The following is a 16989-nucleotide window of genomic DNA, read 5'->3' as shown; positions in this document are numbered from 1 at the left end:
CCCGGTAGGGTAATGCAAATGCTATTATGATCACTAAGACTTTCCTCTCTAACACATAGATTAACGAAGTCCCCGCTGCTGGAATACAAGATGTGATCGATAAAAGTCCCAGCATCCCTCCCTGTGAAGGTGGGGCAAATAACATTCAGATTGTTTTTATTACATTTTAACAAAGTTAAATCTAATTTAGTTAGCAATTTATTTAGGATAGAGCCATAATGACAATGTGGAAAATGTAGAAAATCCTCACTTTCATCCACACACCCCCTGGGATTAACCGTCTCTATACCAAAACCACATGGGTTCCCATTTGATAGATGGCAAGGCTGTAAATTAAAATCCCCTGCCCATAGGATATCAGCCCTTCTATTTGAGGTGCTCAAAACCTTTACAATTTCCTTTTCCAGAGGGAGTAAAATATTCCCTCTGGTTGCATCAAAGATATTGTTATAAAAGTTAACAAGGACCAAATCGTTTCCCTTAACACTTTCGACCCTTACTACCTGACTGTGAGTACCTACATTAGTGCTGCTTTTGACTTTGAAATTACACAACTTGTTGGACAATAGGAGCAAAAGGCCACCCTTAGCCCTCCCTGAATTGGATTTGGTGGCATTGAGGCAATAAGATGAATACCCCTCTACATTTATTTGATCTTGGCACCAGGTTTCCTGGAGGAGGATTATATCAAATCCTTCCCCTATGAAAATAGGCCAGAAGGGGGTGTCCAATTTCCCTGCAATTCCGGCAATATTCCAAGAGATAAGGGTAAGGCCAGCGTGCTCGGTTGAGTCATTAACCACAAACTCTGATTGAGAGGCCTGGGCTGTAAGCAGGGTATCTGCCTTGGCACTCTCACATGGGACAACCTTCAAGACACGGGGATCTACACACACTTCTTTAATGATGCATAGAACGTCACTTTGACTTTGAAGGTGTCCTACTACGGGACTACAGGTAGGAGTCTTGATATTACTGGCATAAGGTTTGAGAAGGATGGTTTGAGAGGGCCTATCATCATATACTGGGATCTTCCGTAAAACAGCATGTCCTCTGAGACTTACGCAATCAAAAGTAGAGACTGCTCGTTCTCTAACATGGTCATGTTGCATACGTGGATTCATCCCTATCCCTGGCTGCCTATTGTCTGACTGAATTAAAGATGGCAATACATGATGTCAGTCAACCATCTCAAGACAATCAAATCTGTTATTGGTATGAATGCCTTGCCACCCATTGCCCAAAGGTTGTCCTCTATTAGAGTGCCAGGGGCGAGGTACCCACTCCCTATTCCGGTTCCTCTGGGTCAGCCATGGGCCCCCAAAGTTCCAGGGGAGTTCAGGAGGTATGACCCAATTAGATGGAGGTATTGGGTGATGATAATTAAATGTGGGGGGATAGAAAAAGGAGAGACGATGGGTGTCAATTCCCCCTCTCTTCTCCAGGTCTGGCCATGAACAGATATGATTCACGGTGGACGCATCCTCACATGTAATGATGACGCAATCCCCCTGAATACTCTTAGGACTCGTCCCTACCCAAGGTACTCTACGTACAGATGAAATCCTACTGGTGTTTGGAGGCTGTAAAGGCCTATTAATACTGAGCCATTGGAGGATTTTATTCAAGAGAGACCAAGGTGGTTCATCTGTTCCTGCTATGAGTACAGGTACACCTGTTAAAATCACTGTAAATGGGGATACCTCAGGCGCCAGATGAACTGGGCGTTTGGGTCTGGGTCTCTTATTACCTTCCGGCAGTTGAGTTTGGGATTTTAGGGGCATAGGGTGTTTTGTTTTAGGTGGCTCTGAAGACACATAGGGCGTGGTATTGTTAACAGATGATACTGGGGCCGGTGGAGGTAGCACGGTGTTAATCTGCTGACTAGTTGCAGATGTCTGGGCTGAAATTTCTATCTGTGGCTTAGATTTAACACAGTTTGTAGAAACAGGCGGAATAGGTGTTGAAGGCTCTAATGTTTTAGTCTTAGTCTGGGCCTTGTTCATAACCGTCAATGTATCCGGGTTAGAAGGTAGACCCCCAGAGTTGGCCGCTGTCGATACCCCACCAGACTTATTAGGCGCCTCCCTGGACTGATTGGATAATTTAGCCACAATTATAGCAAGTTGCTTTTCTATTAACATAATACTCCGTTCCAACGGTTGCAGGTGGTGTTTTAATAAATCTCTAAAACTTGCAAAGAGCTGAGAGGAATCACAAGCATTCAAACCAACGCCACCCTCTTGATCGTTGTTCAGTGATGGACATTGTAAGTTTGGAGAAGGGGGTGGTGCAGGATTTTTGCCGGAGAGCGAATTATCAATAGATGCCACAAAGGGCCCATTCTTTTCGATATTTTTAGGAAATTGTTTAGTGGTATTACCCTTATTCCTGGATCGTGGCTGCTTTGGGACAGCACCTTCTCTAACCCCCTTGAGCCGGGATGTATGTACAGAGTCTTCAGTCAAAATCAGCTCAAGGTTCGGAGTAGTCTCAAGACTCCCTAACAAATCCAATACTAGTGACAGGTTGGTGGCTGACAAATCCACAGCATTTGAAATGGAGTGGACTTGGGCTGTTGCATCAGATTGTATTAAGATAGGGATAGAAGAAGGTGATGGAAGCGGGGTTAATGCCGCTGCTATAAGACCCATTGAAGCTCTCCTTGCCTTCGCAAGGTCCTGTGATACCCTGCGCTCTAGCAAGGAAATATTTTCATTGATAGCCTCAGTAGTTGTTAAAATAAACTTATCGATTGGACCTGTAAACAAGGCTGTTTTATGTGCAGTCTTGCTTCTGGAGCCCCTTGTCGAGGTCATTGTTATTAAGTTCAGATATCAATAGTCAATACCTTTGGCAGATGTAGACAGTGGCTGGTAGGTAGGAGCCAAGGGGGGTGGCCCAGCCCAGCCTGGAACCATCTGGAACGGGCTGAAACGGGCCCGCCCTTGGCCCGGGCTTTGCCCGGCGTCCCGCGAGGGAGGAGATGCGCTACTTTTATGCGCCTCCTGGCGCTCCGTGTTGGTGTGTGGCGCTGTGCCTGTTGGGGGATGTAGTTCCCCAGACCCCGGTCTCCACTCGGCGGCAGACTCCCTAGCAAGCGGGAGTCGTGCGGCGGGAGGCGGGTCTTCCCTCGGGGTAATTCGGCTTATCCTGGATCGTTGAAGCTCCTGGCAATGCTTCAAGTTAGTCGGCTGGGCAGGTTCAAAGAAAAGGTTTCCCCCGCTCTGCAGGAAATGCGCTACTTTTATGCGCGTCCTGGCGCTCCGTGTTGGTGTGTGGCGCTGTGCCTGTTGGGGGATGTAGTTCCCCAGACCCCGGTCTCCACTCGGCGGCAGACTCCCTAGCAAGCTGGAGTCGTGCGGCGGGAGGCGGGTCTTCCCTCGGGGTAATTCGGCTGTTCCTGGATCGTTGAAGCTCCTGGCAATGCTTCAGGTTAGTCGGCTGGGCAGGTTCAAAGAAAAGGTTTCCATACAAGAAAGGTTATCACCCTGTTTGATGCTGCAGAGGTTTCAGGAGACCCGATGGCGGCGATGCTGCTGGACGCGGAGAAAGCTTTTGATCGGGTCTCCTGGGACTATCTGTGGGCTATTTTAGAAAGAGCGGGGTTTGGTCTGGGGTTTCTCAGTGCAATAAAGGTATTATATACAACACCGACGGCTCATGTACGAGTGAATGCGGGTTATACCCTTCCGTTGAAAATCACTCGAGGGACGCGGCAGGGGTGCCCCTGTTCGCCATTGATATTCGCTTTGTACATGGACCCATATGTACGTAAAATTGAAGCTAATAACAGGATTCCCCCAATTAAGACCCGCAGTGGGGACTGTAAAATCTTGGCTTATGCGGACGATGTGGCGATAATTACATCAGATCCCACAGAGGGTATAAGGGAGGTGGAAAGAGAGGCTTTACGTTTTGGTCAAATCTCAGGGTATGCTTTAAATACCTCTAAGACCCAAATTATTCAGAACAATAATGTGACATGTAATGATCCGCGGGTAGTTTCGTCAGGTATATATTTAGGGGTAACAATTACAGCAGATTTAGATAAATTAGTCGAATTAAACATAGCCCCAATAATAAGTAAAACCAAGAAGGATTTAGATAGACTTCATAATTTACATCTTTCCATAGTTGGGCGCACCAATATTATTTAAATGATTTTTTTTGCCGAAATTTTTGTATGTATTCAGGGCAATCCCATTATTATTTGAATCAAAATGGTTTAAAATTTTGGAGTACACAATAAATAGGTTCATATGGGCACAGGGAAAGACAAGAAGGGCAATGAGGTTTATGTCTTTACCAAGGGAGAGAGGAGGGTGGGCCTTACCGGACTTTAAATTATATTACTGGGCGGCTGCTTTGCAGTATATGTCCAGTTGAATGGGAGGAGCAGAAATGGAAGGCCAGGACTCTCTTGGGACAGTAGATATCTATGCATTGGTATTAGGTACGGAAGCAGAAAATTTATTTTTGAAATGTACTGATTCTTCTTACTTTAAAAGGACTAAATTTAAGATGATTTCTGCTGCCTATAACATCTGGAAGGCTTTTACCAAAAGATACGGATTAGGGAAATATAATAAGTATACTAGGTTGTTACATAATAACACACTACCTCCTGATATATTTTCAGATCGGGTTTTTGTAGAATGGGGTAGGCATGGTATTCAAAAATTAGGGGGACACAGGAAATGTTACAATTCTCTGAAATTCGGAAAAAATATGATTTGGATCAAAGGTATTTTTTCAAGTTTTTGCAAATTAGAAGTTTTATGGCGGCAAAAGAAGGAGGATCAGCAGGATTTAACTCAAATTCATTTCTGGAGGTGATTCAGAGAGGAGGATGTACAATTAAAAGATTGTATGCAGAATTGCTTACTGGTAAACCTGATCTAGAGAAGCAGGAGCAGAAATGGACGACCAAGTTGGGCATAGATAAAGAAATTTTTCATTTGTCATTAAAAATGGGGCAGGAAATTCTATGCTCAGCGTCACTTCAGGCGCAAGATTACAAAACACTCTATTCTTTATACTATACTCCAGCAAGGATAGCGCAATGGGGAGAAAGCATGGGTACTACCATCCCCAGATGTAGTGCAGATCAGGCGGATATAGTACATATAGTACATATGTTTGCAACATGTACCCATCTGCAAACAACGAGGGAAGCAATAAGACTGTTCTTGAAAAGATCTTTAGGAATAGAAATTGAATTAACATCGTCAATAATCATTTTTGGAGTAGGGGAGCCTGAAGCACAGCCAGAGTATGCCTACTTTATTTTTGTGGCCATGGCAATATTTCGTTTAACGATTGCAACAACTTGGCTTGAAAAAACTCCACCAACGTATCATGATTGGTTAGGTAGGCATATAATTTAGAAAAAGCTATTTATACTAGAAGAGGGAGAAGGGGGAAGATGTTAGGACTCCAGATATGGGGTCCGGTAACTAGATGGAGGGAAGATGAACCTGGTTAAATTCATGAAATTATGAAGTATGGATTTTGATATTAATTTGTGTCCCTGAAGCTGACCCTTAAGGATAATTAACTGGATGAATTTAGTTATACTGTATTAGCTCAGCCTTTTGGTATATGTATATTTTTCTTTTGCTAAGTTTTTGTTTACCGTTTTTTACTATTATTTTTATTCATTTATGCTCTTTTGCTATTGTTTTTAATGTTTCTTTTTTAAATATTTTGTAAAAATCGGAATATGAAATAATTGTAAATGTGTAAATGATGTGACATGCTTTGTACCAAAAAGGGGTGTGAGGGAAAGAAAAAGGGGGTAAAAAACCCAATAAAAACATAAAAAAAAAAAAAAAAAAGGAAACCAGACAGTATTACAGGGCATTATAATGGCATCAACTAAAACATGAATTGGAAGAGTTGTTCATTATTTGGAACAAGCATAACTTCTTCTCAATGCATTACTCAAAGCGGGATATTCAATTAATATCCCAGTAGATTGTACTGTTGTTTTATGTTGTGAGCTTCCACCACAATTTAGCCGAATCACCGTGGTGTGTATTTGAGCATGTTTCCTGTAAAAGCAAAATTTAAGGAAAAGCTCTTGCATAACAGTCCAAGCCAGTCACATAAGTAAGTAGACATGTCATATTATGAGCATGTATGAAATACGATCCCACTAACCTAATATATTTCGGCTAGGGATTTCCAGAGCACGTGGAAAATCCTCAAATTCAGGATGAGAATGATATCCCTCTGTGTATCATACCAACCTGTGGAAGGGTATTTCCTATGGGAAAAATTAACCAGTAAAGCCCAAATATTAATTGCTCGGTCGTCGAGTATCCGAGCACATGCTACCACTTATTTTTTAGGATTGTTACACCAAGAGAAACTTACCTTAACGGTAATGTCTTGTATTTATGGTCTGGACATATCGGCTCCAGAATACATGCCAGTATGGGCGACAAAACCTTCCCAGTATATAGAAGGCAAGCTAGATGACGGATTACCCATTTAGGAGAACAAATTGTTCTGACCTGACAAAGAGGCGCCATCTTGGAAAGGAACAATGTATAAATGAAGACAATGTTGTCTCCATGTTGTGTTATTGTAAGCTGTGTTTAATGCAAATTTATCGGGAAATAGAGAAATGTTTATTTAAAATTCTATGCTCAATTGCATATACTACATATGGCTTGCATAATAATGTGCTATTGGCATAGTGTAAATAATCTACTCTAGTATATAGATAGTAACGGAATAATAAGTTAAAATCAACGAGAATCGGTATGGTAAGTTCTCAGTTAACTGTGTGTGTGTGACTGTCATGTGCCATTTGATAGTAGCCCTCACTATCGTTAGGAGAACAGATTGTTGTGAGCTATAGGTGCTGTGACGGCTGGCCCTGGGCACCTGTGGGATTTGGTGTGGGTCACGGGAATGGAAAGCCTGACACACAACACATAATGAGGAGACACCACACGCTTCGTTCACTGTGTTGGCCGGAAGTCACGAGCGACCCCGGCCCGTTTATTTATGCTCTCTGGCCACGCCTGGCCAGAGAGTGATACATAGTGTGGGGTCTGTTCTGGGGTGGGCCGGCGGTCCCTGCAAGACTAGACCGCTACACCCCATCCCAACTTGGTCCTTTTTTTCCTTTCCGTTTCTTCCCCTTGTCTGATACAGTTCAATTCAACACACAAAGTCAGCTAGCCTCCTGTTGGGCTGTGGGTTCTGCCTGAGGTTGTAATGATGCCGGTTGAGCTCTCGTTCGTGCCGGGGACTTCTCGGGCTGTGATCACACTCCGCCCCTTGCATGTCAGACCAACGTGAGCAGTCGGGCTCTGTTGAGTCCTGAGGTGACCCATCGCCAGCGATGTCTTCTTCTGTGATCGTGTTTCTTTCGGGAGTTCTGGGTAGATCTCCTCTCTGGGTTGGCTCGACAGGACACGGGACTTCTTTGAACCATGAGATGTTCCCGTGATTACTTCCCCGTCATGCTCTGCGGTAATGGCTGTCCCTTGGTTCGACTTGACAGTCCACAGACCTGGTTCATAGGGTGTTCCGAATTTTCCTCCACTCCATCGATTCCGCAATATCACCTTACACCCAGGGGTTAGCACCCGAACTCTTGCTCTCCGTCGGCGACAGGCCTTATCGTTGTTCTGCTGTCGTCGTGCTTGGGTATGTGCCGGGTCATATAGTTCTGGCCTCCAGTTTTCAGTCATCGGCAATAGGTCTCGCTGAGTGCCATTTAGCATAAGTGACCACGGGGACCGCTGTGTTGTGCAATGAGGTGTGCAGCGGTATTCTCTCAGGAAGTGTTGTAGCACCGTTTCTGGGTCGGTGCCTTCTGCCATGGCTATGTGCAGTATTTTGTTGATGGTGCGCATGAACCGCTCAACCTCGCCATTTGCTTGTGGCCACTGAGGTGTTATCCGGTGATGTTTGATCCCCAGATGTGTAATAAACTCCTTGAATTCACTGCCTTGAAAAGGATGCCCGTTGTCGGTTTTGATGATGTGTGGCAATCCAAGCATAGCAAAGGATTTCTTCAGAATCGGCTGCAGGTGGGTGAACGCGGTGGATGGCAGGATTTTGACGATTGGATATTTGGTATAGCTATCCATGAGGACAGCGGTGACTCTCCCATCCTGGAAGCTCCCGAAGTCGAGGCTCACCCATGACCAAGGTGATGGAGCAGGGCCTTCGGTGATGACCGGTGCCGAGACTTCCGCACTACTATTGATCTGACAGGCATTGCAGTTGCGCACAACTGCTTCAAAGCTGCTCTCGAGGTCCGGGAACCACACCTTCTCTCTCATTCTCGATTTCTTCTCCCAATGCCTTGGTGTCCTTCGTGGGCACGCATTGTTTATCGTTCCACCAGGCTGTGTGGTATGACGATGCGTCTTCCTCTCAGCACCACGCCGTCTTCCGCCGAGCTGAGTTCGTTCCGAACTCTCCATAGTTTTCCTAGGCGGTTTCTGTTAGGCTCCCTCCACTCTGGAATGTTCTCGAGGAACCCTTCCCACAAACCACTTTTAAGGGCGTTAGTCACCCGCTGAAGCACGTCATCTTGTCCTGTTTGCTCCTTTATTTCTTCTAGCGAGAAAGCCCGCGGGCATGACCACTGAGTGACCATGTTGACAAATTCTTCTGTCTTTGTTTCCTGCTCGTCAGCCTCGTTAGTTGAAGGCGTTGGGTGTCTGGACAGAAAATCTGCCGGATTCTTTGCACCAGGCCGGTATGACAGCTCCATTTGATAATGTTGTAATTGTATAGCCCATCTTTCAATTCTGGGAGGCGGGTTAGGTGCTGTCCCTCTGAATAGTGGAACCAAAGGCTGATGATCGGTTATGACTCGGAACTGGTGTCCACTTACGTATAGATGAAAGTGTTTTCATGCCCATTTGATGGCAAGCCCTTCACGTTCTATTTGCGAGTATCTGGCTTCGGTGTCTGTGAGCGCTTTGCTAGCAAAGGCTAAAGGAACCCAGGTCCCTGGCTCAGTTTCTTGGGTAAGCAGCGCTCCAAGGCCTACCAGACTTACATTGACTCGTAGCTCCATGGTGCGTGTGGTATCGAAGTATGCCATGGTTGTACTGTCTAGTAGGGCCGACTTCACCTGTTTGAAGGCCTTGTCTTCCTCTGTGGACCAGACCCACGGAGCGTCTTTCTTCGTTAGGTTTCTTAGTGATTCTGCGATGGTTGCAAGGTTTGGGATGAACCTCCCGCAATATGTGGCCATTACTAAAAAGCTTCGTACTTCAGACTCCTTGGTTGGGGCCGGAGCCAGTTGTATCGCCTGAGATTTTCGGGGGTCTACCTTGAGGCCGTCTGAGCTGAATACGTAGCCAAAGAAGTCAATTGTTTTACAGAAAAACTTGCACTTTTCTTTGTGGAGTGTCACCCCATGTTCGGCTAGTCACTGAAGCGTGGCTCGAAGTCTCCTGTGATGTTGCTCAAGGGTTTTGGAGTGAATTAGGATATCATCACTCACGTTTAGCACGCCATGGAGACCTGACAGAAGTTCTCTTATAGTATTTTGAAAAATCTCTGCTGCTGAGGATATCCAGAAATTCAACTTTTTGTACCTACGCAGCCCCAGGTGGGTCGAAAACGTCGTGATTTACCTGCTCTCTTCCGCCAGCATTAGTTGATGATATCCAGCATTGAGATCAAGGTTTGAAAACCACTGCGAGCCATTTAGGTCAGCCAGGATGTCGTCGACTGTTGGCGTTAGGGGTCTCTCATTTTATTGCTCTGTTGGGCATTCTCATGTCAATGCAGATCCGGATTTTCCCTGGCTGCTTCATTTTTTCGGCAATTACCATGGGAGATACCCATGGGGTGGGCCCATGCACTTTTTCGATGACTCCCTGCTATTCAAGTTTCAATAATTCTTGTTCTACCAGGGGTCGGAGGTGAAACGGGATTCGTCAGTGCCTTAATGCTACAGGTTGAATTGCTCGATCTATGTGTAATTTCACTGGGGGTATTTTGATCTGTCCTAGCCCTTTAAACAACTGAGGGAACATCTCCAGAAGGTTGTCAACCTGGAGGAGCTTGACTGTGTTAGCGAACCCGATGAGATTAAGATCTTCGGCAGTGTGGCTTCCAATCAATATATCTGCCTCACTATCCACGACGTGCAACGTGGTCATTACCTCTTGTGCTTCGGACCTCACTAGAACTGACATCTTTCCATTCAACGGGAGCGGCGTTTGACTTCCATATGTGAATATGCGGACTTTGGACGGTGCAATACGGGTTTTGGTTTCAGCTGCTTGTAATGCTGTGCCCCATGACGTTAACGGTTGCCCCGGTGTCAATCAGGCCAGTGACCGGGAATCCGTCTATTTCAATATTGCATTTGGGTTGTGGTCGTCGTCTTTTCTTCAGATTCTCTGCGAATGACACGAAATAACATTCTTCATTATCCTCTGTGGAGGAGTTCTCCACCCATTGAGTGTGGCGAGCGGAGGCTTTGACTGATCGTGATGTCGCCGGTTCCTCTAATGCCAGGTGTCTCACGGCTCCTGTTGGGGGCTTCCTTCCCGAGTTGTATCTGCCTCGCGAGCCTCCGCGACATACACTCGCGAAGTGGTTAGGAGTTCCACACTTTTGTTTCGACAGCCTTGGATAAGTTGTGCCGTGACCTCCTTTGTCTGATCATCCTCAGTGCACGTACTTGCTAATTCCCTGAGGCGCACATAAAAGGCGTCCATTGTCTCACCTTCGCGTTGCCTGGCTTGTCGAAGCTTGAACCTTTCATAGCGGGGATTGAGCTGAGGGTCGAAGTGGACATCCAATGCTCGGACTGCAGCATCATAGTCGGTGGCCGCGCCTGTGTTCGGGAGGTGTGCGAACAATTTGAATATTTCATCGCCTGCGAAGTGTAGTAACAGTGACCTCTTCATGGCTCCGTCGGTCTCTCTCATTGCGATAAAGTAGTTGTTGAGGCGACTCACCCATACCTTCCACCTCGGTGATTCGGTTGCCGGGTCTATCAATTCACTAAATAGCGGGAGCGCTGTGATTTGCGTGTGGACTCGGGGCAGAAGCGCCATAGGGATTACTTGTGGTTGACCTGCTTGCGCTGCTGGAACCGCAGGTTGGACTGCTTGTTGTTGTGCTGCTTGCCCTGCCGGGTTTGACATGATATCTTCCCACTTGTGTGTGCTTCAGATAGTGCTATTCCGCAATTGGCCTTCTCCTGGCGTTGTGCGTGCGCCTATTCCGCTTTTTGTTGTGTTTGCCGGTGCTTGTTTGTAACTCCCTTCTGGTGTCTGGGGCTGCTGGTTGTTAGTGTGGTGTCCTTGTCTTCAGGAGTAATTGTTTTGGGGTGTTTATTCTTGTCTTGCTCCTTTGTATATCTGCAGGCCCACCGTTGGTTTTGTCAAGGCTCCTTTGCAGTGCTGTTCGCTTCTGGGGTCGGGCCTGTCTCTGCTTTGTGTCAGGTTTTTCCTGACGGGCCTTGCTGGGCCTCCGCGCGTGCCTCTCTCCCTTCGCGCTGTCCTTGGGCGTCTGCTTTCACCCACTATCATGTGCGCATGCGCACGATTATTTTTCACTCGCAGGGCCTCCAGCTGGGTCACCGGGCCTGATTGCTAGTGCGTGCCACGCTCTGCTTACTACGGTGAAAATCGGGGCCTCACACAAGGTCAAGCGCTGCCTGGTTTGACAGACGCAGGTCTCGACGCGCCTCCTACCGCTTTCTGGTCGCCACGCTCACTGCAGTCAGCATCGGTCCACGGGTACAATGGGCATCGCACCTCAGGTAGGGCGTGGGTTTCAGCAGCATCCCATCCTCGTCGCCAGTGTGACAGCTGGCCCTGGGCACCTGTGGGATTTGGTGTGAGTCACTGGAATGGTAGGCCTGGCACACAACACATAATGAGGAGACACCACACGTTTCGTTCACTGTGTTGGCCGGAAGTCACGAGCGACCCCGGCACGTTTATTTATGCTCTCTGGCCACGCCTGGCCAGAGAGTGATACATAGTGTGAGGTCTGTTCCGGGATGGGCTGGCGGTCCCTGCATGACTAGACCGCTACAGGTGGCATCTTAGAATAGAGAGATATGTACGTTTGGAGGCAGATCAAGATATTCTGCACAATTGTCTATTTCATATTAGACTAGGATGAAAATATGCAATTGCATAGTGCTGAAAATTCACTGTGATATACACATAATATTGAAATTGTAAGTGTAGATTCAGGAAATCATGTATTTTAGGGGCTCAACTCATTGCATGTAAGGCTGTACATCAGTGCATAATGAAAAATTTCCTAGCTAACATAACAGAAAGTTTCAGTTCTATTAAGGACTCGGAGGCGAGGATTATGCTAACATTTTCTATGCTTTATTACACAGCAGCCGTTTTATAACTTAACTTAGACCACATTTCCCAAATACCCTTGGGAAAAAATGGTTGAAAAACAAAACAAAGAAGGGACAACATATCCCACAGTCCATAATGTCCAATCATAGCCCTGGAACCCTCTCCGAGTCCGTCCTTGCTGCCCTGCTCCTCCTTTTTCTTTGCGACGAAACGCTGTCTGTCCACTCAGGTGTCCTGTTTCCCGGAATCTGATCGTGTAAAAAAACCAAAGAACACATGAGGACCTAAGCCCAGAGAGGTCAAGCAAACCAGCTACCAGAGAATGCAAGGCAACAACACTAAATTAGCAGAACATGCCAACTACATAACCTTGAACAGGTTTAAGCATTACATCAGAATGCTGCATCAGTGAATACAAAACAAACTGCAGAGAGAACCAAATTAAACGAATAAACAGATACTTACTCCCAAAGGGGGGGAATCTCGCAGAGATCTGCTGTGGGATAATCCTTGCCCCTGAGTTCTTAATGGAATTGAAACTTTCCGTTACGTTAGTTAGGAAATTTGTAATTCTATGTCAGGACCGGAGGCTGCGGATTATGCTGCTTCAAAGCTTACTTACCACCAAACGGGCCATATCAATGACCGGTTTAAAATAGAATCTTTTAAAAGTAGAATCGCAGGACCCGTCTGCTGCATTCATGATATCCTCTAAACAAGCTCCCAGCGAAAAAGCTTTCGAGGCAATAGCACCTCTTGCTGAGTGAGCCCCAAAGTGTTGTAGGCTAATGCCCGCCTCCTGCATAACCCAACGCACCCAACGTGCTATAGTGGGCGACGAAACTGCCTTGTGTGGCTTTTTAAGCGCAATTAAGAGCTGACGCTCTCTAGGAGGGCAAAGTTTCTCAGACATCTCCTCACACACCTTCAGACAACGCACCACACAAAGCTTAGGAGAGTCTGGGAACGCTGGGTACTCAATAGCTCGTGTATGCATCTTAGTCCTTCGACTAACCGAGAAAGCAACACCCGAAGGAGAGAATATTTTGCCTCTGATATCCAGAGCTCGCACGTCCAAAACTCTTCGGCATGAAATCAAACAAAGAAGCACTGCTAACTTCGTAGATAATTCCTTGCGGGAAAGAAATTAGTTATGCTGCCATGAAAGAAAAAGATTAAGCACTCTGTTGACATCCCAGAGCTCAGAGTACCTGGGTTCTGGTGGAAGCGATAAACGGAGGCCTCTCAAGAGTCTGCAAAAAAAGGGATGTTCGCTCACCGGCTTACCATCCAATGGGGAATGTCCCGCAGAGATTGCCGAATGGAAGGTGTTGATCGACCGATAAGCAAGACCTTGCTGAGCCAGGTGGGCCAAAACATTCAAAATGTGGACCACCTTGGCGCCCACGGGATCATAACCCTGTCGCACAAACCAACAACACCATCTTGTCCAGGCCGAGCGATAACGCTTGATGGTACTATCTGACCAGGCCCTAGATAAGAGGCTCTCAGCGAACTGCGAAAGGCCCAGGAGCGACCATCGTCCCCTGTAATCCCCCACGCCATGAGGTGGAGAGAGCGGTCGAGAACCATCTGATGAGGAACTGGATTGAGGAGAAGCTCTGGAAAGTGGGGGAGTGGGAAAGGAGAATCCCTAGAAAGTTCCAGAAAAACCGGAAACCACACTTGAGACCTCCAAATGGGCGTAATGAGAACCATACAGGCCCGCTGTCGCTGGATCTGGGCTGAGACCCTTGTGATCATGGTGAAAGAAGGGAACAGATACGATTTCTCCTGTGTCCAATCCTGCAGGAACGCAGGCAGCTGGTGATCCAACCCGGAAACAGATCCACAGAAAAAAGACCCCGAGCCGAGAACAAACGTCCGGATGCAACTGCCATAGACTGGAATTTCTGAAATGGCGCGATTGCCAGTCAGCCACCAGATTCTCCGGACCCGGGAGATACTCAGCGTTAACACGATCCAATTGTCAAGGCAAAACTGCCAGAGATTCGCTGCCAGGTCCGAAAGCACCTTCGAGCGAGTACCTCCAGGGCGATTTATATACCTGACCGCCGAAACGTTGTCCATCTTCAAAAGGACGCAAGACTGGACCCTTCCTTGGTCTAACAACGCATGGCGAAAGAACCTGCCAACAGCTCTAGGCAGTTGATATGAAGCTCTTGTTCCTGTGGTGACCACGAACTGCCTGTGGAGAAATCCCTGCATCTGGCGCCCCAGCCTGACCTGCTCACCTCGGACTCTATGACCAGATCTGGAGCAGAACCAAAGATCGCTCTCCCGTTCCATGCTTCCACGTAGGAGAGCTTTCAACAAATCTCTTCCATGGCCTCCCCCGAACTGGAGACTGGATGGAAGTAAGGAAGGCCTTTCCGTAAGTACTTGGCCATGGGCCGATGCAAGGCCCAATAGTGAAGGGGCCCCGGAAAGATCACCTGGATCAAGGCTGACAACAACCCCACGATGCATGCTTTCTGCTGCAGGGGAACCGAGCTCCTGACCAAAATCCGTCTGAGTTTGTGTGGAATTTTTGCCACCTTCCGCGAGGGAAGATTGAGGGTTGCCGCCGTGGAATCAAACACAAAGCCCAAAAACGTAATGCTTTGAGCTGGAACCAAGAGGGACTTTTTGACGTTTATAACTAAGCCTAAGCTCCCCAAAAGAGTCACTGCTTGCTGAAACTGGTCCCGAAGTGTTCCCGGGTCCTGGGCTAGCAAGAGCATATTGTCCAAGTATGATGAGGTGCTTGCCTCTCGCCCTGAGGTACTCCACTACCGGTTTGAGAACCTTGGTGAAGCACCAATTGGCGGAGGCGAGCCGGAATGGAAGGGTGGTGAAATGGAACGCCTGACCGCGCCAGAAGAATTACAGAAATTTCCTGTGAGGAGGGAAAATAGGGATGGCTAAGTAAGCATCTTTTAAATCCTACCCGGCCATCCAATCCGCTGGTCGGAGCACATCCCGAAGGAGGTGAATACCCTCCAACTTGAAATGGCGGTAAACCAGCCATTCGTTGAACTCACGCAGATTGAGAACAGGACGTTGCCCTCCGTCTGCCTTGTCTACTATGAACATGTTGCTAAGGAAACCCAGAGGATCTAAGACTGTGCGGCAAATAGCCCCTTTGTCTAAGAGAGTGGAGATTTCCATGTCTATCAAGACCTCTTCTGGCCGGGAAAACCGAATGGGGTTGGGAGGGAAGCACTGTCTGGGTTCACCGCGGAACTCTATCTGAAACCCCAGCACAGTCTGAAGAACCCAAGCGTCGGACGTGATGGATCTCCACACACTCTGAAAGCGGGCCAAGCAACCCCCCACTCTCACCACGGAAAGAGAATAGAGACTTACCGGGATTAGTGGCGTTGTACCTGCCGCGGAAACCTCTGCCCCTGGAATGTCTGCCGCGGGACGGTAAAACATTGGAGTAGCGTGCCTGCGTTTGGTACTGCCCCTGTCTGGAGGCTTGTCCCCTAGAATTGGTGGAGTTGGGATCTGGTCGGTCGAGCGGCCCCTTCCTCGACAGGCCCCACGGAAAAACTGTGAGGGAAAAACTTTTTTGATAGAAGACTGGGACCGATCCAAGGACGTGAAAGTATTAACAAACTTTCCTAATTCTTTGATGAACAGTTCCCCGAACAAACCCCCTTGAGCACCCGCTCCAGCCTCTGAATCCCTTAAATCTCCTAACTTCGGGTCCACCTTAATCAAAAATGACCTCCTGTGTTCTGTGAATAGCACGCAATTTGCGATTCCTAAGAAAACTATTGCCCTCTGCGCCCACCCAGAGAGGGCCTCAGGTGAAATATGGGCTCCAGAAGTTTTGGCATCCTCAGCCATATCTAATATCATTGTCATGGGGCTGAGGGCGTCCAGGAGCTTATCCTGGCACGCCTTCCAGGAATGGTCTATCTCTTTCTTGGGGTCCTTGATAAACTTAGCGAGAAAAGTTGCCATTCTTGGGTCGTGTTCAGGCATTTGCGCGACTTTCCGGTCCAGGGAAGGGCGAGGGCATTCGGACCGCAGGCGACTGTGCACCTCATTGTCCATAGGGGTACGGACCCTACTGGCCACATAACTGGCTACCTTAACAGAAGTCATCCACTCCTAGCACCGATGCATCAGGAATTTGGGGTCTGACATGTCCGACCCCCTGAAGGAGGGTGAGTGTCCGAGGGGGCTGGCGATGCGGAGGGATGCCATGGCCTTGAAGGCCCAGGCTCATCATCTGTATCCCCAGGGTCATCATCGCCCGTGTCTTGGTCAGGGCTGAGAGGATAAGTGGGCACTGCAGGGGAAGAAGGAATTACCGGAGGGGGCTGTGGAGCTTTTTGGGTCATGAAGGCCTCACGCAAGCACTCAAAAGCATCCTGATTAACACCGTCCACCCCGGGGCGCTTCGTGGGAGCTGGGTCGCTTTCAGGGACCGCTTGCTGGGTAGAAAGCACTGGCGGGGTCCACTGAGCACAGAATTGCTCTAACTTTTTGCAAAGGCGCACCTCCATGGGGCCCATGACTTCTTCTACGGCGTGGTAGAAAGAGGAATCCACTGCATTGTAGAAATCGTCATCCCAAGGCAATTGAGTAAGGGAATCCTCCCCCCAGTTATTGTCTCCCTGTTGGGACATACTAAGACGTC

General features: G+C 47.7%; 1 protein-coding gene and 1 long non-coding RNA gene across 9 annotated transcripts in view; one reads left to right on the top strand and one right to left on the bottom strand.

Moving 5' to 3' along the window:
* Positions 1-16989, top strand: part of LOC144768773 (uncharacterized) — a 9320023-nt gene that overhangs the window by 4734776 nt on the left and 4568258 nt on the right. The gene's annotated exons all lie outside the window — the stretch shown is intronic.
* LOC144768774 (uncharacterized) overlaps positions 12341-16989 on the bottom strand; it is a 66123-nt gene continuing 61474 nt past the window's right edge. Inside the window, exon 3 of the long non-coding RNA XR_013598627.1 lies at positions 12341-12580. This is a non-coding gene — a long non-coding RNA (uncharacterized LOC144768774). The remainder of the gene's footprint in view (positions 12581-16989) is intronic.

This window comes from Lissotriton helveticus, chromosome 7, assembly GCF_964261635.1.
Source record: "Lissotriton helveticus chromosome 7, aLisHel1.1, whole genome shotgun sequence".
Lineage (NCBI taxonomy): Eukaryota > Metazoa > Chordata > Amphibia > Caudata > Salamandridae > Lissotriton > Lissotriton helveticus.
This window is presented reverse-complemented; position numbering and strand designations above follow the sequence as displayed.